General features: G+C 39.7%; 1 long non-coding RNA gene across 1 annotated transcript; it reads left to right on the top strand.

Moving 5' to 3' along the window:
• Window positions 1-16,415: 16,415 nt before the first annotated feature.
• Window positions 16,416-18,887, top strand: LOC122086133. Its single transcript, XR_006142341.1, has 2 exons — window positions 16,416-16,764; window positions 17,589-18,887. It is a non-coding gene; the product is annotated as an uncharacterized LOC122086133 (long non-coding RNA).
• The last annotated feature ends 7,555 nt before the right edge of the window (window positions 18,888-26,442 follow it).

Below are 26,442 nucleotides of genomic sequence, written 5' to 3'. Positions count from 1 at the left end.
GATGAAAATCAATCTTTAGATGTCTTAATAGGATCTTCGACCGTCATGGAGTTTTTTTCAATAGTTCAACCTCAAGAATCAATCCAACCACTTAATGTTGAAATTACAACATCTCAACCTCAAAAGCTAATTTAACAATATGTTGTTGATATTGAAAATTAACATTTCTACTCCTTGTTTGACTTGAAGGCATGATTTTCTCCTCCAAAGCTCTAATACCAAATGATGTAGCCCAAACTCAGCTACTGGAAACAATAGGACCGAGAGAGTGACTTGCACACGCTGAAATTTGGTGACAATCACAAGCAGAAATTCTAGTTCTGCACCTGCTCAGGAAAATAGCCTTAACTTACTCAATATAGGTCAGAATGACCTGATTCTAAAGCCAAAATTTTGAGAACTCTTTTCTCTACGAACTTTGTGTTTTAGATTTTGTCAAATAAGCAATCTAGCAGGGTGGAATTCAGGATGGAAGAGAGAGAATGTGAATGGGCAGAACTCTAGGATTGGGTAGAAAATGAAAGAAAATGATTGAATCTCCAATGGTTGCTCTTCTAGGCCTTCAAGGAAGATCAATGACATCAATTCTTCTAGATTGATGGCTACAACTCGTCAAGGTTTTCAAGGTATGAACTCTTCAAGGTTCAAGGGAATTGCACTTAGGAAAAACTTCGTTTATAAATAATCTATCTCCTTCTACAATAGATTTGATAGCCTCATATAGGCAAGCAAAAGAAATCTGAAAAAAAAAAAGCTACTAAGAAATCCCAACCCTTGATTGCAATTGATTTTCTATGGTTGAGATTACACATAAAAGCTTAAGTCAAATATAGAAACTAGAAGCTAATGAAAGCAAAATATTTCTAATATTTGTTTGTTGTCCTAATGTGCCTTGATGCAAGCTCCAATGAATTAGTATGTTCCAAGGGTCCTTGATGTAAGCTCCAATGCATGGGAAATGAGAGTCAAAGATGGGAGACTTGGACTGGTTCATGGCCTTGGGCTAGACGTGGACTAATTGAGCATGAACCAAAATAGTTCCAGACTTGAATGCGGGCCTGCATCACCCCTCCTCTGTTGTAGAGTCATGATAGGACTCTAATTTTCTTAAGTACGAGGGGAAAACGTATCCTTAGAGGACATGAATATTCCACGAAAGATTTATGGGATACGAATGTCTTCAATAGATTTTGCCACTTGGACCACCTCATATATGTTTACAACTTCAACCCAACTATGATTGACCCAATACTTGGCCTCAACCCTTTTCAAACTTCTTAGCCTTGGCCCTATCACCTTTGAGATGCTCAAGAGCAAAATGGAATATCTCCTCAAAGCGTTGTTGATACTCAAGCACTGATTGGGATCCCTGCACCAATTGGGAGAACTCACTCTCTCTCCTATCCTGGAATCTTTCTAGGAAATAGTTCTTAAAGAAGGCCCCTTTGATTTCCTCCCAAGTGGGGTTTGGGTTACTCACCCTCAGAATGGGTTCAGTAGCACTCCACCAATCATCGGCCTTGTTTTGTAGTTGGTAGCCAGCACATAATATTTTCTGCTCATCAGTGCAGCCCATTAGCCTAAATACTTTCTCCATGCTACCGAACCACCTTGATGGAAATAACGGATCCTGGCCCACCTTTGAGAAGCATGGGGGCCTAAGCCTCTAAAACTTCTCCATCATCTTGGTTAGATCAGTCCAACCTTCTACATGTACTTGGGCTTGTTCTGGTGTTGGATCTTGTATATGCCCATGTACATCTTGTTGCTCTTGCTCATGTACTTGTGGTTGCCCTTGGCCTTGTGCCCCACTAGAAGTTTGGAGAGTGGTCGAGCTGGTAGGCATCGGGGCAAGTACTAGTCGAGTAGGGGGTGTGGGCGGTGCATTCTGGGCTTCTATTGTAGTTTGGATCTGATTATCGATCTTAGCCATAAATTGGTTCTGTATTTCTTCAACCTCCCTCATCATATTATTAATGATGGAGGCAACATTATGAGTGGTGAGCACCGATGGAGCCGGGGTTGCATTTCAGGGTCTACCCTGGTCCCGTATAGGGGAAGCGGGAGGTAAGGCACATGACTGGGATCAAGACCGGGTGTTCCGACTTGACATGGTTCCTGTGGAGGAATCTGATTAGTTCACATGCATATACAATTTTGTATGTTTTAGATACACATGCATACATAGTGGGGCCCACAGTATATATCCCGATATCGGGCACAATAGGGATGTAATACCCCAAGTAGGGAGGCACCACCATAAATAAAATAATTAATAAAATAAAATTTGCTTCCCAAAAATGTTCACCAGAAACAGGGGCATAATCCACCAAAAATATTATACCTGCTTTTGGTGGAACTGGCAAAGGCTAAAAATCCCAAAATTTGCCCAGCAAAAACAGGCCCTGTGTTTCCGGTGGCTTGTTTTTGGTGAGCCCAAAAATGCTATATATATGCTTGGTTTCACTCCTTTCTCACAAAACCCTAACTTTAGCTATGGGAAAAGAGAGGAAATATCCAAGGAGGTCTGCCCCAACTATCCCTCACCTTCTACATGCGATTTTGCGATCGATTGATGCCTTCCACGCATCTAAGGTGATTTTTCTTCCTTCTCTGAACTAGTTTTTACCTTCTTTCTGTGAGATTTGATTTACTCTTCTAAATTAAGATTTATTCTCTAAAACCTTAGGAATCTCATTGAAATCATGTCCGGTCGCCATGTTCGTACTCATCGTGCTGCTGCACAAGAATAATCGATTATTCCTGAAGAGTAATAGTATGACCAACAACTATTTTGCTCTATGGCTGAACAGGACAGTTGGGAAAACTTTGAATATTGGAATGTGGATCTGGGGAAGTACGTGTGGACTAGGGATTTCTGACAGTTCCACCTTCGCCAAAGCTTCCAGGTCATTGGGTGGTATCGTATTCTGAAACCCAGCATGAAGTACTACCCATAGCTAGTGAGGTTATTCTACTATAACCTCCAATGCTTGGACCACGACACGGAAGAGATGAGGATCAATTCCTATGTGAAGGGGGTTAAAATATCCTTTGATATGAGGCAGCTGGTGAATATTATGATGGTCTCTAACATAGGAGAGCTGGTCTATTGCCCTCCTAGGACTCCAGACTATGAGTTTCAGAATCTCGGGGGTCCTACAAGAGATGAACAACATGCTCACCAAGGTAGCTTTTGGGTGGGAGAATATTGTTAACTACCTAGCCACCCTGAAGTTCGCCTGTAGGGCAATTCAGCTGAATGTCCTTTCTACTTGTGGCCACTATGACGAAGTGTCCATGTCGCACGCCTATGTGACGTACTGTGTGTACATGGGGGTGCTGGTTCCCCTTCCCTACCTACTGATGTGGACCATGGTGACCAGGTCCAAGGGAGGGACACGTAGAGCTGAAAATCTATGTTATGAGAGGATTCTGACTGATGCGTTCCTTCGCTTTGGGGTGAACTTGGAGGATGAGGAGTATTTGGGAGCTAATGTAATAGACTTCAACCAGGATTTCCTAAAGAAGATGACACTAGATATGGGTGAGGTCTCACTCGATGAGGCTGAGAGGGAACAACTAATGGAGGTGGAGGGTCACTTGAGAGATGGTGCTAGAGGTATTGGTGGAGGTGCTAATGGAGTTGCTGGTGGAGGTGATGAGGGTTCTGGTCGAGCTGCTGGTGGTGCTTTTCCACCTGACCCACATACTATGGACTCCACTGTTGCCTATTCTTCTCATAGCACTAAGGGTGTGAGGCCTTATGATCTCAATAATGTGATGGCCATCTGGACACCACCACCAATTTGCTGAGGAGAATGGACAACCGGCTTGAGAGCATGGACAAGGACTACTGTCTTATGGATAATAGGGTGGCCTCCCCTGAGGCAGATGCAGGCGATGAGCTTCCACCTTGCCATTTCGGTGCCACCTTCAGGAGTATAGAATCATACCCAGAACCAGGCTCAAGGCCAAGGGCAGCATCAACAGTAGGATCAGCAGGAGTAGTGGCTTATGCTGCCACTGTAGTTTTAGGATTTCTTAGTTTATGCTTTCTTTACAATTATATGTTCTAGTTGTTAGTTTAAATTTATTTTCTGTCATTTACTTTAGTTCATGAATTCCCAGGTATTTAGGCTAGTTAGGATTTCCCTATTGTCTGTCATTTTATTTTATGAAAATGGTGTAAGTTTATATATTCAAGTTCGTGATATAATGGAACGGCTTTGACACCTATGCTTGTCTCCTAATTGTACAATTTCTATTGATTGTTTTCTTCAAGATTTTATTCAAATCCTAATTACCAATCATGGTTCAACTGAGATTGTGAATTAAGGTAGAGTATCTCTGATACCAAGCTGTCACACCCCACTTATAGTAGACCCAACTTACCGTATAGGAATACCGATGGTGTGAGTAAGATGCTTACCCATCTTATGAACCTACCGGGATCTCTGATAGTAGTGTCTTAGCGATTCACAATCTCACAACACAAACCAACCAATAGCAGGGGAATCAGAGTATAGCAGTGAAATAATAAATATAATAGGGAACATCTAGTGATAATGTAAATATTCATAACCAAGTTATTCTGTTACAATTACCCAAGACTTATGAATATTAAGTCTAAAGTATACCATCCATAGTTTTATACCAAAATAGTCAAAAGTGTGCCGCACATCTTAGGGTGCTGTGTAAGTACAGTGATTACAGGCACAATCCTAGACATGCTCCTCGGCCTCTGGCATCTACTAGTCGCCTACTTTGTAATCTGGTCCTGTTGAGGTCGAGTCACCCCCAAGCGGCACTACTGTACCTGCATCATCATCTAAAATGGGGCCTATACTTGGGTGATATTTCCAACTCGCTCAGTGAGGGGTGGGGTTCATGAACAACCAAGCAAACTAGTCGCATAAATAATTCATGATGTATGATTATAGAAATTAAACACATAGTCTATGATGCTCGTGATGTAATTCATTTATTTTATTATCCACCTAACAATACAACTAAGTCTGGTAAATGCTACTACGACACATTAGGCTATATCCCTCGTCTCAAAATCACCATTGACTATACAACGATACAAGCCCTAGCCATGATTAGGAGCCTGTCGGTCTCGATATATATCCATTGGTCACCTAGCAGACCCTTGATAACCCCCTCCTAGCAATCACAACACCAGTTTGTCCATCGACCATATCGGATAAGTTTCTACCTCTGACAACAATCACATCATACTATGGGTGTGGTATTCTAGTAAGGTTCATCGAACATATCACAATTGGGTTATCCAACACCTTACCCCATGTTGGTAAGGGGACGTAGTATGGGAAATGTCACCTAACCACAATATTCCACATGCCTTCATAATGATACAATTAGTATGGACCACATGACACTGTTATCACCATCAGCCACGAAACGGGTCCATCTCCAAGTACAATCTTGGGGTACATGATACCGGGAGCACATCCGCCACAAGGTGTAACCCACGACTATATATCTATCTAGTATGCAAAGCAGTTGAGTATGGACTACGCGACACCAGTATTCCCATCGACCGTGAAGCTTATCTATTTTCAAATGCAATCCTAGAGTACACGATACCAGTAACACATCGGCCACAAAGTGTAATCCACGACTACAACTAAATCTAACGCACATAATCAATGCATGGATGCAACAAACATATGACAATCATAGTACCGGTACCACCTTGGCCACACCGAATTCCGTCTCATGCATACAACAATCATACGGTGATCATGATCCTAGTACTACCTCGGCCACACCGGATCCCGCCACACATATCAATATACATCTCATATCATTTCCATCAAAATATAACATGTAATGAAACATCATCATCCTTTAAGCAATTTAAACAATCATGCGAGAATCTATACATGTGAGAAGTTCTAAAATGATTAAAAATTCCCAAAAATAAAATTCAACCATCCCTCACCTTGTTGAAGTTCAAATGGATCAGGTTCCAAGTACAGACACTGAGTGTTCAATTCAATTCTGGCCTAGGGATACTTGCACATCATTGTCCTAGGCACAAAGGTAACAGAACGTCAGTACGTGACGGGAACATCGGGAGGGGTCCACGGGGGTCACCCCCAAAGAGTATAAACAAACTCCCATAGTGACAGTATTGTCATCGGAAACAGTTACTATCCACTACAAATATCAGTGGTGTTTCTGGTGGACATAACAAAGGGCTCCTATGACTAAAATGCTCATTGGAAACAGTCAGCAGAAACAAACCCAGTGTTTCTGCTGGGGTGTTTCCATTGGAAGTACAGAAACTGCCAACGAGTTTTAGGGCTTTCTGGCTGGGCCCCGATCACCAGGATTTGTTCCATGAAGTTTGTGGGGGGATATTCCTAGCATCATTTTAAGCTATTAAAATCCCGATTCCACCGAGCCATTTGGGAGATATGTCGATCGAACAATCGAAACCCTAGGTGGTCATTTGGTTAATCTTTTTGTCAGAGCTCACCAGACTTGGTTTAAGCTCGACAACAGCACCAATGAGGTAAAATACAAAATCCCCGAGCTCAAAATGGTTTGTGGGCCAATATTCCACCTATATGTAGCTTTCCCTAGCTTAAATGAAGAGAGAGAGTGGTAAGAGAGGTAGCACTTACCTTCAGTAGGGATTCCAGCGACTAGGCGGGCAACCGGCACCAAGGTGAGTTTCCCTCCTCCTTCTTCCTCTTCTTCTTCCTCCTTTCTCTTCTTCTTTCCCTCTCCCATATTCTTGTACAAGTGAGAAATGAGGAAAAGATTCCTCATCTCCACTTATATAGTAAGTTAGGTCCTTGGCGTCTGTTTGGTTGGTCCTAGTCCGATCTAAGTAGATTAATCCGACTTTCGGGCCACGTGGACCCAACTCCTTTGGTCCATAGGGTGCACACATTATAAGGAAGGTGTGGGGGATTATTTGGGATCATCCGGGGTTGCCCACAATGCAGGTGGTGGGACCCACGAGCATCTGAACCTAACCAGCAGCCTAAATGGTCAGTGGAAATAGGCCCAGGCTTTTTCTGGTGGCATATTTCCGGTGGTCAAGATAGTTTTCCTGTCTTGACTGCTTGCTGTCTACCAGCTGGTCTTACACAAGTGGTTAACCTCGAGGCTGTGTTTATGGTCTTCTGGCAGTTTTGGTGCGTTCTGGGATTTAGGTGTGGGGTGTCGGGTCACTTATCGTCTGGGATCGAAAGGTATGAATCCCCTCTAGTTGGATTGGGAAGCAATACACAAGCATGTGGGGTCATTTCTCCCTCTTCTGCAATGGGCAGTCGCGAGCCAAAATCCGGTGGTACTTTCCACCTCCGGTCCAAGACCTATCACAGCAGTTTAAATTAGGTTGGGTTAGGGCACGGGTGTAACACTAGGTTGCTCTTTTTTTTTTATGCTTAAAGAACATAACTTATGTGTAAATGAAAAATCAGAGCACCATGATATGGAAGATAAAGCCACTCCTTGTGGATCCAAATGTTTTAATTTTCCTCCGTATGAGGTAACCACCCATTTTAAAGCCAAAATTAAGCAAATAAACTCACTCACTGTTTAACCTAATGACAAAATTAAGATAATATCTTATTGTGATTTCAAATAGTTACAATTAAGAAATTGGAATGGAGAAGAAGATTACCCTGTTATTATTGTGCTAAGGGTTGCAAGAACAACATTGAATACCCACTGTCAAAGCCATTAAAGGATTTTAGAACACTGCAGACCTGTATTTACTTCCTCCTAGTTATTCACCAATGTTGATATCGTGCTCTCTTTTGACAACCTAGCAGTCCCTTAGTGTGTGGGCTCGATCTCCCTCACTGCTCCATTATTCCTCATACCATGAACATGAGCTCTTTATTCAAGGCAATCCAAACCCCTAAAATTTATTCCATTAAACCTTCCTACTGTGAGGTTGAAACCAACATCCAGTTCATGTCATTTTGGTTTCACTAGATTGAGTTTGCAGTAACTAAATAGGGTTTGTTTGTTGAACAATGCAAGAGGACGTTCCAGATGATGATCGCACAGAGAAAGGAGAAGTCATCGGTGGCCTATCAGAGATGGTGAGATGAACATTGGAAGCCTGTTGGAGACAGCAGGATGAACGCCAAAGGTAGAGAGGAAGTTCCCACGTGACGGACAAACCCTTTTTTTTTTTTTTTTAATCTTACATCAATCTCTCAAGGATTTTATCATAAGAAGATGATAAGGTGTATCGCCAACATATATTTTTCCGTAAGGATTAATCCAGCCACACCATAGGACCAATAAAATCTAGGTATCACACACTTGTGGTGAGCCAAATGATATATGGCTCACCCCCGCACTATAGAAGAGCCGAATCCCTCAAAGTACCTTCCTAAACCCACATATTTGTCATATTCCTCAAGATTCTCTTGCCTCAATTCTTGTGCCAAAAATCTCAAAAATCTTATAATTCTTTAAGATTCCTCATATTCTAGTGGATTCCTATAATAACCCTATCAAAATTCTTGAAAAATCCTCAAAATTATCCAAAGCTGTGAAATGTCACAAGAACACCAAATTCTCCGAAGAAGGAAAACAAAAGGTCAAATTCATAGAAATAATCTAGCCAAGCATGCAGAATGGGATTAATTCGGAGAGAATGTTCATTCTTAAGAGTCTAGTAGGAAGACTAACCAAGTGGAGTGGGTGTCTAACACCTTCCCAACTCCACAACCTGACACATGCCCTCATCTTTGGACCATACTAAATTTTGGGACCTTTCCTTATAGAACGGGCTCACCCATCATATTTTAGGCCTTAAACCTAGGTGGCGACTACAAATGTCATATTTTCCAACCCCGTTATTTGCCAATTATTAATTTTCCTTTTAGAAAACCCATAAGGGATAGAGCCTTTGCGAAATATGCCCCCACATATCTTTGAGTGAAGATACGATAGTATAGGACCTACAGATGCCTAGAAGAAGGCCGAATTCCGGCCGTTACCCTTACATAATCAACCTGAACCCATAAATGCAAGTTTCTGGAAAGGAGTTTCCCCACCTTTCAATTCACTCTTCCTAATCCCTTGGACAAAAGTTTATAATCCCAAATATCTTGTTGGTCTAGGTCTTCGTCCTAGTTTTATTCATAACAAACCTCTGATCAACAAACATGGTTGGAGACTCCTTACCCAACCCCACTATCTTTCGGCCAAATTGATTAATGCTAAATACATTAAGTCCAAATTAATTTTGTATCCGAACTCTAACTGGGCAACTAGCTCTTGGTTCTAGAACAGTCTCAAAGCTTCTTTCCGTAATATCCGAAGTATGGTCTGTTGGAGAGTCAGTATGAAAAAAATATAATCCATATCTAAAAGATCCTTGATCCCCTACCTGGATAATTTCCAGATACCTAACATAATTATACCTCACCCCCACTACCAATATTTGGTATTCAATCTTTTTTTTTTTTTGGATGAATAAATTAATTCATTATCAAGAGAGAAGAATATACAAGGGGGGAAAAAGGGGCAGAAAGGCAATGACAAAAAAAAGCCAGCAAAAAAGATACGAACAAGTGGGATCCACAACTATATCAGCCGATACAAAAAGGAAAAACCACCAAGAAAGGCTAGCAGCTACCGTAGGCCAAGAGGGCTAATAGAAGGGAGCAGGCAAGGGGGGATTAAGGAAGGGGCAAGGTGTCTATCTAAAGGTTTTACGAGGTAAGGATATGTCTGTTCCTAGGGGAGTTGGGGACAGGCTTAGGGTACAGGGAATAGATTTTGGAGTTAACATCAAAATAGATAGCGTTCCAAATCTTGTCCAAGGAGTGAGAATTGGATGACCATCTACCAATGTTACGTTCCATCCAGATATGGCTAATGGTGCCTGAAAAGGCTAACTTTCCAATGATGTCACAAATATATGGGTTTGAAAAAGTCATGTCCAACCAAATCCATTCCTCCAGATATTGGTAGATTCCTATAACTCTGTCAAAATTCTTGAAAGTTTCTCTCAAAACTTCTCCAAAGTTGTGAAATGTCATAAGAATGCCAAATTCTCTGAAGAAGGAAAATAAAAGGTCAAATCCACCTTGAACCGAGGGACACCCATCGAAGTTCATGACCGCAACTGGAGGGCCCTCCCCTCTCGACCCAAAATAGGGTTCGAGCTCAGGTATATTCTCTTAACTCAATAACCCCAATGCAGACTCTTAATTCAAATGTAATAGTATAAATAATAGCATAGAAATAATCTAGCAAAGTATGTGGTATAGGATTAATTTGGAGAAAATGTTCATTCTTAAGCATCTAGTAGGAAGACCAGTTCAACCAGCTGGAGCGGGTGCCTAACACCTTCTCAACTCCACAACTTCACACTTGCCCTCATCTTTGGAGCATACCAGATTTTGGGCTCTTTCCTTATAAAATGGTCTCACCCATCATATTTTAGGCCTTAAATCTAGGTGGCAACTACAAATCTCATATTTTTCAACCTTGTTATTTGCCAATCATTAATTTTCTTTTTAAAAAACCCATAAGGGATAGAGCCTCTGCGAAATAGGCTCCCACATATCTCTGAGTGAATATGCGGTGGTGTGGGACCCATAGATGCTATCTCGGCCGTTACCCTTACATATTCAACTTGGATCCATAAATGCAAGTTTCTGGAAAGAAGTTTCCCGACCATTCAAATGACTCTTCCTAATCCCTTGGACAAAAGTTTATAAACCAAAATATCTTGTTGATCTAGGTCTACATCCTAGTTTTATTCATAACAAAGCCTTGATCAACAGACATTGTTGGAGACCCCTTACCAAACCCCACTGTCTTTGGGCCAAATTGATTAATGCTGAATACATTAAGTCCAAATCAATTTTCGATATGAACTCTAAATGGATAACTAGCTTTTGGTTCTAGAACAGTCTTAAAGTTTATTTTCTCGATATCGGAAGAACGGTCTGTTGGAGAGTCGGCATGAAAAAAAATAATCAAAATCTAAAATTATCCGTGATACCCTACCTTGATAATTTCCGGATACCTGACTTAATTATACCTAACCCCCACTATTAATTAGGATTCGATCTTATTCATAATTTGTTCCAATGTTATCTACTCAACCACAAAATGTGGCTTCATCCATCATCAAAATTCCCCTTACCAACAACTCTCTCCATGATTTCCACTTCTTACCAATCACTAGAACGGGTACCCTTTCCAGTTTCCACTAAGGCTGTGACTTTTAACCTATCCATAAAAATTAAAATCCAACCACTCGTTTCCAAATGAGGAAAATCAATTTTGGAAAATCTAATCTCACCAAAAATTCTTACTCTTCCTATAGAAAATCCTAAACAATGGCCTCCCTACCTTGTCTAGGATAAACTCTTTCATTAATGTGAACAACAGTTGTCAGCTCTGCCATTAGGAATATGAAAATTGATTGGCATATCTTCCTTTCCTGCACCTTCTCCAAACACATTTGGGCGGTGACTTCATTGGGATTACGAACAAAATTCTTAAGTAACCCCAAACATCCCCTCACCTATTAAGGAATTCTTCTCCAACCCCTCCCTTACCATGGCGGAGAAGTGATATATCCTCTATACCTTCTCCATCACAACCTACATTTGGATGTCAAGTAATAATTTCATTTTCAAAAGCCAAAAGCCTAATCCCTACCAACTCCTATCCATCATCTCCAGTTGAGAAAAAGAGCTGCAGAATATAACCTTACATGATCCACCTATAAATATCTCACAAATAAACCTACCCAAACTCCAACCAACCCATAATAATTTCAATTGCAATTTCATACCTCACACAAACGAAGCTGGATGGGCCATTGTATGCATCTCTAACAATTGTATCCGTGTGGCCACTTTCAATTTTGGAATTATAGGATCAGCACAAGATCAAAACTCAAAGCAGTGATGAAAGGGGTCGAGACTGCACTATTGAAGGGGATCAAAAAAGTAGAGCTCCTAAGAAATTGTCAACTTGACAGCATCACCTCCTCTTACCAAATGGCCATTGGAGCTTTTTGCACTTTATGATCTTTCTATTTCCATTAAACAATTTGACAGGTTTTGTATTCAGAAAGTAACTGATCTGATGTTCATCGAGCTCATGGACTAGCCAATAGAGCTAGATTAAATAAAATAGATGTATTAAGTGATCATATTCCCAACTTTCTCTCTTAATAAAAATTTTCATTTTCATAAAAAAAAGAAAAAAAAAAGAGGTAAGTTTTCTTGATTTTCTACTATTTTCCTAATTAAAAAAAGTAGGAAACAACAGCTAAAATAAAGATCAAATATGAATCATGTGCAAGTCAAAAGAGAGTTGTAGGTATAATCTGAATTGGGATCGATATCAGTTGAGTCAATTCGATTCTTGGAACATGGGGCTCAGGTTAACATCTCATCCAAAACTCCAGCCCACAAAAAATAAATAAATTAAAAGAACCATTATAGTTGAATTTTATTTGATTTAGGATTTATATATATAACCTAGGGGTGTCAAAACCTAACACAAACCAGTAAAACTGACCTGCAAACCTAGATTGAACCAAATCAATCTTTATTGGGTTCAGGTACGATGGGACTGGTAGACAATTGGACCAAACCGAATGTAATCACTAAAAATAATATTGAATATGAGAATATGAATAAGTGAATTTCTTATCCATTGATTTCAATATTAGTCAGAAGATTCCTAGTTCTAAGGGGAATTGTTACAAATCAATAAGTATGAGGTTATAAATAGGAAAATTGATTTGCAACAATGCTTCCATTGATCTCCATTTTTTTTTTTTTGTAAGAATTGATTTCCTTGTTCACTATACAAAATTATCGGTAAATGAATAATACGATTGTAGGGTTCATTTTGTGATTTCAATATTAATTATTCTTACTGACTACTTATAAATTGATTTCAATATTAATTATCTTCCCCTTGCAATTTATTCCTCTTTGTTCCCGACTACAACATGAGCACATCAAACCAATTTCCCACTTCTTAGATTTTATTTTATTTTATTTTATTTTATTTTTTTAACTTGGGGAAGATGTTTTAAAGTGTTTGGGTAAATGACACCTGGGATACAAGCTGATCTACGAGCACCCTCGCTTGCGACTTTCTCTGACTTCTGTTTATTCAACTGATTGCCTTCCACCCGGAAATATGACTCACAACTCCACAGATCCCACACCCCCAACTGCTGAAATAACCCTATTGCTCCACCCTGCAATTTCTGCCCGCTTCAATACCTTATTTTTTCTATTCAATCATCCTTCTTCTTTTTCTTTTTTATATTCTTCACATAGGAGTGTCAAGAGAGTGGAAAATCTCAGTAGTCCTGGATGATGTTTCCACGTCTTGCCGACTTGTAGTTATCTTAGTGCCAGAAGCCAACAATAGTGCCAAAGCTTTCGGTGGAGGGAATACAACATCTCACCTGTCTTCAAAAATTAAAAATCGAAGATCTTAAAAGATCGATGTCTCTGCCTGATTATTATGCTCCTCCAACACTAGAAAGGATATGTATCAAAGATTGTCCAAGTCTGTGAGATTACCTAGCTACTTTAATAATATCAAATCACTTTCTAAGTTTGAAAGTTGGAAATTTAGTGAGAAGTACATCTACCAGATGGGATTCGACACATCATTGCCTTGAAATGGCTAGAAATTGACATGTATCTAGGCTTGACAATATTACCTAAGGGTTTGAGAGACTTTTCATCACTTCAAGTACTTGACCACATGTGATGTGAAGGAGGGCTCTGCTGGGGGAGTGAAACAAGGTTGTGCACAGGGAGGGCAAGGGGTGAGCACGGGGAGGGCAGAGGAGAACTTGGGTGGGGCCAGGGAGCTTCTATGGAAGAATCGAGATGGGAGGAATAACTTAGGGGCTTGGTCTCCGTGGAAGTAGAAGGTTTTATAGGAGTCAGCGACTTGCGGTGGAGGCTTGCAAGAGGGCCGGAGAATTAGGTTTGCAAGGATTCACAGTGGAGGTTGGCAATAGAGGGTTTTACAAGTTGGAGAGCACATATGGGGCTACGGGGTTTATAGTATAGGGGAGAGAGTTGAACAGGCACAAGTGGTTGTGGCGATCAATGCACAAGGGCCATAGAAGGGAAAATGTGCAGGGGCATGGGCGGGGTAGGGGTTGCACCAAGGGACATGGGCCAAGATGGTTGGGTGATGGGTTGGGTTGCAATGGTGGGTTCTAGGGTTTCCGTGAGTGTGCAGTTGGATGCATGAATGGTGCGACAATGGTAGGGCTGCAATGGAGATGGTGGAGCAACCAACGATAGCGGGCTTGCGATGGAGAGGAATGGAATCGGAAGCAATAAGGCAGAGCCGTGGTGTGCTCAAACAACATCAGGGGCTAAGTGAGTTTTTGCGGGGAAGAGGATGGGGTGTGGCTGGGTGGAATTGGTAGTGGTAGCAACGGTGGAGCGACAATGATAGTGGCAGCGGTTGCGGCAACAACAGTGGCAATGGTAGTGAATACGATGGTGGTGGAAATTGGGGTACAATTGGACATATGAAAGTAGTTATCCCAATTAAATTTCACAAACATTGGGTTCACTACATACAATTCCTCAAACGTTGGCTACCCCAACTTTCAATTACACAAAGTAATTTTATCAAATCTTTCCTCACCACAGGTGTGAATGGAAGATTTCATTGTGGTTTTAGTTCGAAAATAAATCAACCCAAACCAATATTAAAGATAAGGGAAAAAAGACTGGGCATGCTAGCATGTTACCCAGGAATAAGGTGTGCTAACATCTATAGCCGTTAAATGATAAAGTTGCAATATTGTCATTGTTTGAAAAATGACAATATAATATGTCCAACACACATGGTATGAAAATAAACAATATACTATACAAAATATATAGTGCATCGAATGATTTTCTCTTTACATTCTCTCTCTCCCCTTTTAGTCATATCTAACTCTTCTTTTCTCACCAATGGGGTTGGTAGCTGTTCGAGGTAGTGAAAAGGCCCTCAATCCATCACCGCTCGAGTCGGCTGGTTGTGGGTTCAAGTCTTGGCATTCCCACTATCACCCATTGATCCTGCGGAAGCCCCACTTACCGTATGGAGGCTTTTCCTGAGGGCTATGATCACCACCATGGAGCACCAAAAAAAAAAAACTCCACCACCCACCCTGTCTACGTCTCTGGGTGCATCTTTGGGTACAAATCGGAACTCATTAATCGTGGTTGAAACCCCAGCAATATTCAATTGATTTTGACCAGGGAAAAGCCCTTAAAAGGCGTGGTTGGAAATGAGAGAAACGAGAGGGATAGAGATGGGAAGGATGGTGTGAGAGAAGGCGTGGAGGTGCGAGTTGAGGGTTGGGATAGGGTGATATTTGAGAATGGAGGAGAGAGATCAGGTTTTGATTTAAGAAATACCTATTACATGGTAGTCGTCGCCGTGCATCGGAGTAGTAAGAAAAATAAGAAACAACGAAGAGGGGAAGAAAGGTGTGGGGTGAATCCAATGCATAGCGCACTGGTTGCAGCCTCTGCTAGTGCAGCAGACACCAGATTTGTGGTCTAGGGATCAACTCCTACCACACGCATCCCCCCTCCCCTCTTGTGTGTGTGTGAGTAAAGTTCCCTTGGGCAGTTCTATAGAAAATTAATAAAAAAAAAAGAAGAAATTTATGGTCCCATTATTTTATATTAAATAAATAAAAAGAAATAAAAAAGGTTCCTTGTTTCGCAAGGAAATCTTTCCCTCTTCCTTAAAAACTTGTATTGTATTTGCTAGTATCTCTCTTTCTCCAGAATATATTTTGAATTGAAATAATAAATATGAATCTAACTATTTAAATTAAAACCATGAGGATGACCCATCATAAGAAAAACTTGTATTGTATTTGCTAGTATCTCTCTTTCTCCAGAATATATTTTGAATTGAAATAATAAATTCATAAGAAAAACTGGTATTGTATTTCCTAGTCTCTCTCTCTCTCTATCTCCTTTTCTCTCTCCAAAATATTTTGAGCCATTTAACTCTTATACCTTACTAGTGGATCAGTGTGGATTAGAAATGGAAACTATGAGGACGACCCATCATAAGAAAAACAATGCCCAAATTGTAGCGTCGATTTTATTTTAAATAATCTAAATATAATTTTCGTTAAACCCAATTAAAACTATTTTATGCCACACCCATAGTTTTTCCTTAAAAAAACTGTATTTGCTAAAACGAAAATCAAAAGAAAAAGTAATATCTAACGATCTGATTTATAGAACCTGTTTAAGGAAGCAGAACCCTTGGAGTCTCTTGCATTAAAAAGTTTTGCCATTTTACCCTCTCCAACGGTTATATTGCTTGGAGAATAAGCAAATAAGAAGGCAATCTCCAACGGTCACAAACATCTCTATCTAGCTCTATATATTGGATATCCTGAGAAATAGGGGAGGGATGATGAAGGATTCATCTGAGGGTTCTGAGAAGAAGAAGGAGAAGAAGCAGGATTGTCAGAAGCAGAGAAAATCGTCCTATCTAAAGAGAACACAGGGCTTGAAGAAGAAGCCAGAAGCTCACAATCCTCCGTGAGGCTTCATTATTATTATCCTGATTCTCTTACCAAATACTGGGCATTGGCCCTTCCGCGATTGAGTTTCAGGTAAAATGATCATGAAGACCTCATAGAAGGTTCTGAGAAGAAGAAGAAGAAGGAGAAGAAACAGGGTTGTCAGAAGCAGAGAAAAGCGTCTACCTCTGGTAAGGCCATGCCTTATACCTCTCTTTCTCGCATGGTACTCCTTGGTCTCGCTCTCTGGTCTCTCGACTCTCACCCCTGTTCTCTCTCTATCGGCATGTATCTGTTCCACAGACTCAATCGAGATTATCAGACCTTAGGTCCTCATTTTCCTCCTTTTTCTTTTCCCTGTGATGGTTTGCCCACATATCTCTGATCAAATCATATCACAGCTTCAAGTTTTTTGACCAAAGGGGTAGATTGATTCTCTTTTGTTTTTCTTTCCCATATTTTTTCATGATGGACATGTCTTTGGAAGAATCGTAGCTCGGAGAGCTTTTGGAAAACTTGCTTTCTTGAGTCTAGAGATGATTCAGGAACTGTTCATCAAGTCTGCTTCTTTTTCTATTTGTTGTTATTAGATTGTCAAACAATCTGAATTAGGCCCCAGATTTTTTGAAATAATAAAACGATGAGGTGGTGTATAACTATTGTCCCTATCTTGCTTAAGATCTGTCAATCGTAACTTATTCTCATACAGGTTGAGTTGGACAACCAAATGGTGTGTCAGCACCTAGTTATTAGTTTTCTTAAATCTTACTATTTCATGTCTTTGTTCTAGATGATGCAAAATACTTAATGAATCAAGTGAGGACGTTTGTGGGGATTTTTTTTTTTCTTAAACAATAGTGCATTGATTTCTTTTTGATGGTTGATCTGTTGTTTGCCTTTGCACCAGCATTATTGTAGATCTGTTCAAACCTGAAATAAATGGAACCTTTCTTATGTTGTGCTTTCAAATATTTGACTCAGGCATATTGCTAAATCTGTGAACTCCTTGTGCTAGCTTTACTGCGAGAAGGAAGGCTTCTAAATGATCAGTTTGAGCAGTTGAAACATCTATTGATATTGGCGACATTTCGGGTGCAGGTGGCTCAATGAAGAAAACATAGAAAGGTGATTTTTGCAATAACCTGCTTTGTATTTTGTTATCAATCAAATATTTATTTGAGTCCTATTATCTTTAATCCTAATTCTATTAATCAGGCTTAGTCAAATTTGGATGCTCTATATAGAGCCTTTAGTGCAAAACTGATAATTTTTTTAAAAAAATATTCCTACATCAACAAGAGTAATTTTTATTGAAAAGAAATCAGAAGAGGTTGCAGATTTTGAGTACAGTTAGTTTTAAAACAAATAATTGTAGATTTTGAGTAATCAAGCAACCTGCTCTCTGGTTTTTAATTCTAAACATAACTACTCAGGATTTTCTGTAGCACACCCATACTTTTCAAAATATCAGTCCATAAATGAAGGATTCCATAAATGAGGCATTTGAACATAAAACTTCAGTCACAGACATGTGATGTTTTCTATCATACCAACTTATTTCCGATGCAATGCAATGGACCAGCTTGCAAAGTTTGTGAAGCAGGCTGAGTCTGCTGGCTGGAGAATTTGCTGGCCCTTGTATCATTGTAAGATGGTCATGTATGGCTGGAGGAGATAGAAAATGTGCTTGATGAGATGGGGAGTTTCAATATTGATCCCTCAAAGAAGACATTCGTCATCATGTATAAGGCCTACTTAAAGTATGGCCAAAGACATAAGTTAGATCGATTGCTAGGGATAATGTGCAAACATGGGTTTGGAATTCCATTGGATACCTCTCCTTCCTAGGTTACATTTTCACATTGAAAACATGCTTTTCCACAATTCAAAAATTCATTCATCAAATTGTTGCAAATGGTTCATGACATCTGAGAGGACAATTTCAGCTCCTAGAAGAATGTAAGCTGCTTCTTTTCATTTTATCTGGCATACTTTGTCAGTAGTTGCTCTTGCTGTATCTTCTAAGATTGAAAAATAAGTGTGTGATCCTTTTTTTTTTTTTTTTGGGGGTGGGGGGGAGGGGGAATTTGGAGTGGGAGTGGGGGCAGGTTTCTCCTGATGATGACATGGCATTATTATGGACTCAATAACTCTCCTCCCTTGGCAAAAGTCATCTTTTAAATTAAGTGATGTTACATCTTTTTTTTTTTTCTCCTGGCTAGTTCATATCATTGTTCATTGTGTTCCCCCTTTGGAAATGTGGTTAATTGATCATTGCTTCTATAATATCAAAACTAGTTCTTGCCACCCAAAATATTTAATTCTCGTGATTACTAGAATTGCTGTCAAATTACAACTGCAAAGACATAGATGAATGTGATGTTTCCTAATTACTACATTTTTGGAGACATGTGATGTTTATAATTCCAAATCATGATTTTAACTTGATTGGACCCATTTTTACCATTTTCCTTTCCTCATGATAAGTAAGAAGACTTTATGAATAAGAAAAATGATCCCTAATATAGTAAAGGGAAAAAAAAATAATATAGCAGGGCCACAAGTCATTACAAGCTTCAGTGAGAAACAGAACTGCGTTAATGAATCTGCTAGTCTCTAATTATTGAATTACATGCAATTCATTTCCATCATGTATGGTGATTTTAAATGATTCTTGAAAGTGTTGATACTTCTTTCGAGCTATATACCCAATGTCAGCCCTTTAAATTTTGCAAGCTTTAGGACCTAATGTCTTACTGTACCACAAACAAAACAGCTCCAAAATTTTCTCTGGCATGGCCTAGTCAACACCTAGTTATGATTGTAATGGTCAGTAAAACCTCACATCTGGAGCTTACTGGCAGAACATGAAAAAGTAGTCTACTATTTCAGCACACGCAGGGCAAAAGAGGCAGGAAGAAGGAATAGTCTACTATTTCAGCATCCCCAGGGCAAAGAGGCAGGAAGAAGGGATAATGTGGTCCCTGGAAATAATTTTTTTTTTACCATGAAGGTGTTAACTGTGTTAGCCATCCAAAGAATAATTAAAATTTGAAAGATTGGATGCCTTTCCCAAATCATCATATCAGGGAAGAAAGTGGCTTTGGAGACAATAAACTAAAAAATCGACAAACTGACTTCACAATGAAAGTAGGTGATCTTTCATATACCATTTTCTTCTATGATCATCACCCTTGGTATTCTTGCATTTCTGTTTTCGAGCAACTGAGAACTGAAAGTGGTTAGGGTATTTGGAGCTCATTCGGGTCATTCTTATACAAAGGATAGCGACACTTGGTGATGCAAGTGAAACATGGTTTACCGTTACCCTAGCAGTTGCAGTGTTGACTTTGGGAGCATACTTGGAAAGAGTTCTTCTCCACTCAAAATATTTGAAAGAAAGGTGGAATTTTAGAGGTGAAACAAGGGTAATAGTAAGTTTAAAAAATCAAATCTAAACCATCTCAAAGGATAATAATAGTGAACAATGCAACTATGAAGTTCTCTCTGCCAAGATGTCTTCAGAATCCTCTGCAAGTGGTAATAGATGACCTTCAAAATCTTGAAACTGACCAGGCAATAAATTTTTGCGACTTTAAAGTTGAAAATCTACCAAAAGTTTCTTCGATTTTTATGGTTGATAAGATGCCATCTGGCCCTGTTTCTTGGACAATTAGACTTAACTTTAACTCTTCACAAAAGATGCTATTTCAGTGCAGAATGTGATTTCACGTTTTGCAACTCTTATTTTAGTCACTCTTTTAGCAATTACTGTTTTTTGTAGTATATTTGACAAATGCAATTTTGTTACCCCCCCCCAAAAAAAACCAAAAAAAAAAAAAAATCATATTTCTTCCCATGCTGAAAAAAGATGACCTTCAAAATCTTGAAACTGATCAGGCATAAATTTTTGCGACTTTAAAGTTGAAAATCTACCAAAAGTTTCTTCGATATTTATGGTTGATAAGATGCCATCTGGCCCTGTTTCTTGGACAGTTAGACTTAACTTTAACTCTTCACAAAAGATGCTATTTCAGTACAGAATGTGATGGTGATGTTTTGCAACTCTTATTTTAGTCACTCTTTTAGCAATTACTGTTTTTTGTAGTATATTTGACAAATGCAATTTTGTTACCCCCCCCCCCCCAAAACAAAAAAAATCATATTTCTTCTCATGCTGATTTTGTCCTTTTCTCTCTTCCTTATTAATAATTTATTATGCTATCTAAAAATAGTTGGAAGGAACATTTACCAAATGTGGGATGGTGGCCACTGGCCTTCGTTGTTGTTGTTGTTATTGTACTATGTGTTGCTCTTTCACTTTCTCTCTCTCTAACAAAAGTCTTGGTTATTATTATAAATAATAAAAAAAAAAAACTGCTTTCAACTGACTAAGGACATTAGATTTTGAAGCTCTGTTCAGCCTTAACAAATAGTGATGAGCTCTACCTAGCCATCACTAGTGGCATCTATGATGTGCCTTCTTTCTTGCTTTTTGGGGAAGTATTGATCACTAGGAGCAGCTTCGCCCAAGAAGCAGGGTATGTGAATTCAGCTCATAGAAGTCCATTTGGCTGTACTTTTGTTGGGAGAAATGTTTGTAGAACTGGTACAAAAATAAAGTAAAATCAAATATATTATTTGGAGATCACAGTATGTCCTTTTATTTATCTATCTTTTTCTTTTTTTTTTAATCTTTTTTTAGATAGGTAAGACCCAAGAGTTGTAGCATCCACCAAAAGGTGTGTCTTGGAAAGGAAACTTTGTATCCATAATGTAAAGTCTGGAGAAGAGAACGTTGAGAAGGATATTCAAGAGTCTAGAAAGAGGAGATAAGACAAACCCTGCTCACGAATCTTGATTCAAGCAAGTTCGAGTTTCAAAGCTCAAATTTGAAATAGGGAGCACGGGGGCTTCAAGTTTGATAGGTAAGGATACAGCCCTCGCGGGCAATGATCAAATGATCCAAAACATTCATCAATAATCAGGCATAGAACATATAGAACTAATCAAAGATAAAATATCCCAAATCATACCTAATGGTGGCAATCTAAGGTGTGATCTCAAAATTTAATAAAAACATTATGTCAGAGTTTATATGAAATAGCATCCTACTACAATCATCTATTAAAGTAAACTTCAGGTCGCCCTTGAAATCTGCTCCAAACAAATCTTCATCTCAATTATTTGTGATGTTAAAAAAAATGGATTATTCTCAACAGCTCAGTAAGGGAAAACAGTAAGAACACATCACAGGGCAAACAATCAACCAAAAACAACGATTAAAACAAACAATTTTAGTTTTTCAAACCACACTTTTTATAAAAAAAAATGATTATTTAAAAATACCCCTTTTTATCACACTATGGCCGACATTGGGGGAAATAGGCTGGCACCACCCATACTCTGAGAGGGAAAATGTGGCCTCCTAACAAATCACACAATCACCCTGTCGTCCCCCCCTTTGTGACTATAATTTTCCGCAGCTCAACGGAACACATTGCCTCTCGGGTGGCAATTACTACTCTCCACAGTACAGGGTCTATTTGCACTCACACACTTTCACAAAAATCACCTTTCATCAAATCGCTTTCTTTAAAACACAAACATAGGTAAAATCTCCACGTAAAAATCAACATCAATATACATCACACTACTAGTCACATATTAATCACTCCCATAAACTCATGTCTCATATAAACACAATTCAAAAGGTATAAGTCAGCACATATCCATGATACAAGCACACCAAACATCAATCATACAATCAAACCACACACCTATGGTATAATCCCACAATAATCCACTTACCTCCGCTTGCAAAATTTTTACCTCCCCTTTGAGTCCCAAGAGTCTAGGAGGTCCCAATCTAAAACTAATAATACCCTATAATAAATCTTCGGTCCCAAAAAGAATAATATAATTGGTCCCCATGAATTGAATCATAGACCTTGATATAAAATATTATTACATTTGGGTCACACGGTTTGGGTCTCATAATGGGTCCCAAGAAAACCCTAATGGGTTCCACGAAAACCCTAACTCTAAAACAAAGGCCGAAAAACAAAACGAAAAAAAACAAAAGATTTGGATCCCATATTGGGTCCCAAAAAAAATATTCATATGAGGAGACCACTATGGATAAGAGAAAGCTTCAATACCTGGAGTGTGCAGAAAAATAGAGAACTACCAAAATCCTCTTCCTCCTTTCTTTCTTTCTTTCTCTCTCACGATTTTGCTTTCTTCCTCTTTCTTTCTTTCTTTCTTTCTTTTTATAGCCCACCCCCCTTTCTCCATGTCTCTCTCTCTTTTCCCCCCTCTCACGTCTCTCTCTCTCTCTCTCTTCCCCCTATCTCTATGTATCTCTCTCTTTTCTCCCTCTTTCTCCTACACTCCCACGGTTATCTTCTATTCCCCCTTCTCTCTCTCGTACACTCCCACGGTTCTCTAGAAGGGTGAGGTCCACAATAATTTAAAAGAAAAGAATGATTTAAAAGTAAAAAAAATCAATTAAATAAAACCCCCTTACATACTAGTAACAAGATTTAAACCTAGGACCTTCGCTTGATTAATGTCTCAACTTTGCCACTATGTTAGCACATTAAGTTATTAAATGAAATCTAACTTTACATATTTAAGTGGGTTTAGAAAATAACACAAAAAGATATATAATCTAAGGTTCCAAAATTTGGGGCATTACACTTTGTCCTTCACAGGCTATTCAGGTGATGCACCATCGTTTGACAGAGAAAGAAAGCTCTAGTATATCCTAGATCTCTCAAAGAAGAGATTTGTCATTTCTTCAAGATCATTCTTGAGGCCAACATTTGAGATGGATGGCTAGTAAAGATTCATTTCTTTAAGATATTTTCTATAATATTGTTATGTTCTATTATTGTTACACTCATGCCCTGACCCAGTCTAATCTGAACTATTGTGATAGGTCTTGGACCAGAGGTAGAAAGTACCATCGGGTTTTGGCTTGAGGCTACTCATTGTAGAAGGGGGAGAGATGACCCCATATTCTTGTGTATTGCTTACCAATCCAACTAGAGGGGATTCAAACCTCCTGATCCCATACGGTAAGTGACCCGACACCACACATCTAAATCCTGACACTCACTAAAACTGTCGGAAGACCATGAGCACAACCTAGGGCAACTACCTGTGCGAGACCAACTGGTGGACAGTAAGCAGTCAAGACAGTCTACCACCAAAAGAACTGGGTCTGTTTTCGCTATCCATTTAGGCTGCTGGTTAGGTTTTGATACCCGTGGGCTCCACCACCTACATCGTGGACAACCTCGAATGATTCCAAATATTCCCCCACCACCCACATCCTGACACAACCCCTTATGACATGTGCACCCTACGGACCAAAGGAGTTGGGTCCACGTGGCCCGAAAGTTGGATTAACCTACTTGGTCCGGACTAGGGTCAACCAAACAGGCCCTAAGGCCTAACTTACTATATAAGTGAAATGAGGAATTATTCCTCATTTCTCACTTGTACAAGAATGTGGGAGAGGGAAAGGAGAGAAGATAAAGGAAGAGAAAGGAGGGGAAAGAAGGAGGAAGGTTTTGGACTCTCACTTGCTCTCGGCTACGAGCATCCTTGTCGGAGGTAAGTGCTACCTCTCCTACCACTCTCTCTCTCTCTCTCTCTCTCTTCATTTTAAGCTAGGGCAAGCTAAGTATAGATGGAATCTTGGACCACATACATCTTAGAGCTTGGGGATTATGTATTTCACCTCCTCGATGCTATTTCCAAGCTCAAACCAAGTCCAGTGAGCTCCGACAACAATTTAGACCAAATGATCATCTAGGGTTTCGATCTTTCGATAACATATCTCCCAAATGGCCCTATGGAATCGAGATTTTAATGGCTTAAAATGATTCTAGGAACATCTCCCATAAAATCTATGGAGCAAATCCCGACGTTCAATCCCGAGCCGAAAAGCCCCAAAGCTCACGGGTAGTTTCTGTACTGCAAGCGAAAACACCCCAGTGGAAATACTAGGTCTGTTTCCACTGACTGTTTTCACTGATATGATCAGCCTCAAGAGCTCTCTGTTGCACTCATCGGAAACACCTCTATTGTTTCTGGTGAAAAATGATTGTTTTCGGTGATAGTACTGTCAAATTGGGGCCCTATCGATGCCTTTTGGGGGTAACCACTATGGGACCCTTTCGATGTTTCCGACACATAATAACACTCGACTATGCTTGTGCCTAGGACAGAGACTTGCACGTACCCTGAGGCCGATAGAATTGAATAACCAGTAGCCATACTTGAACCCCAATCCACACAAGCATAATCAAGGTGAGGGATGGTTGACTTTTATTTTTGGAAATGTTTAATCACTTTAGAACTGCTCACATGTATAGATTTTTGAATGATTATTTAAATTGCTTAAATGATGATGATGTTCTAATACATGTTATATTTTGATAGAAATGATATGAGATGTATGTTGGATATATGTGGCGGGATCCAGTGTGGCCGAGGTGGTACCAACACCGTGATTACTGTATGTTTGTTGCATTCATACATTGATTATGTGCATTAGAGTTAGTTGTAGTTGTGGGTTACACTTTGTGGCCAATGTGTTACCAGTATCATGTACTCTGGGACTGCATTTGGAAATAGATATGCTTCGTGGCCGATGGAAACCCGGTGTTGCATAGTCCATACTCAATTGCTATACATGCTGGATAGGTATATAGTTATGGGTTACACATTGTGGCCGATGTGCTCTCGGTATCGTGTATCCTTAGACTATACTTGGAAATGGACCCGCTTCGTGGCTGATGGTGATACTAGTGTCGCATGACCCATACTAACTATATCATTATGAAAGGCATGTAGGATAATGTGGTTAAGTGACATTCCCCATGCTATGTGCCCTTGCCACTAGGGGGAACTTGTCCAACGTGGCCGATGGTGATACTGGTGCCGTGACTGCCAGGAGGGGGTTATCAGGGGTTGCTAGGTGACCGATGGATGCATACCTGGACCGACAAGCTCCTAATCATCATGGTTAGGGCTTGTGTCGCTACATAGTTGATGGTGGTTCCGAGACAAGGGATACAACATAATGTGCCATAGTAGCATTTACTAGACTTAGTTGTGTTGTTAGGTGGATAACAAAATAAATGAATTGCATCACAAGCATCATGGACTATATGTTTAATTCTTGTAATCATGCATCATGAATTATTTATGTGACTGCCTTTGCTTGGTTGTGCATGAACCCCACCCCTCACTGAGTGAGTTGGAAAGCTCACCCCATATATATGCCCCCTTTTAGATGATGATGCAGGTACCGTTGTACCTATGGCGTGTGATCCGTTACCCTCCAGGCCAGAGTACGGTGTGAGCGACTAGTGGACACCAGAAGTGAAGGAGCATGATCAGGACTGTGCTTGCGACTATTGTGCCTACGCCGTACCCTAAGGAGCATAGTGCACTTTTGGTGATTTTGATACCGAATGATACTACTAGTTATGGATATTTACATTATCACTAGATGTTCCCCATTTTACTTATGATTCCTCTGCTATTAGTTGGTTCGTGTTGTGAGATTGTGAATCATTAAGGTACTGTTATCAGAGATCCTGGTAGGTTTGTAAGACGGGTAAGCATCTTACTCACACCACCGGTATTCCTATACAGTAAGTTGGGTCAACTGGGAGTGGGGTGTGACAATTATGAAGGTGTTGCTTTATTGTTTGATCAACATGAATCATAAGTTACAGGGTAGTAGTAGATGGAAATGATTTTTTGCTTTGTGTACACTTTGAAGTTTGAAAAACAACCCTACAACAATCGGTTGTCCCTATTTCAACCCTTCTCATAGGAGATTTTAA

This window comes from Macadamia integrifolia, chromosome 8, assembly GCF_013358625.1.
Source record: "Macadamia integrifolia cultivar HAES 741 chromosome 8, SCU_Mint_v3, whole genome shotgun sequence".
NCBI classification, from domain to species: domain Eukaryota; kingdom Viridiplantae; phylum Streptophyta; class Magnoliopsida; order Proteales; family Proteaceae; genus Macadamia; species Macadamia integrifolia.
Note: the sequence above shows the minus strand (reverse complement) of the source record. Positions and strands in the feature narration are given on the sequence as shown.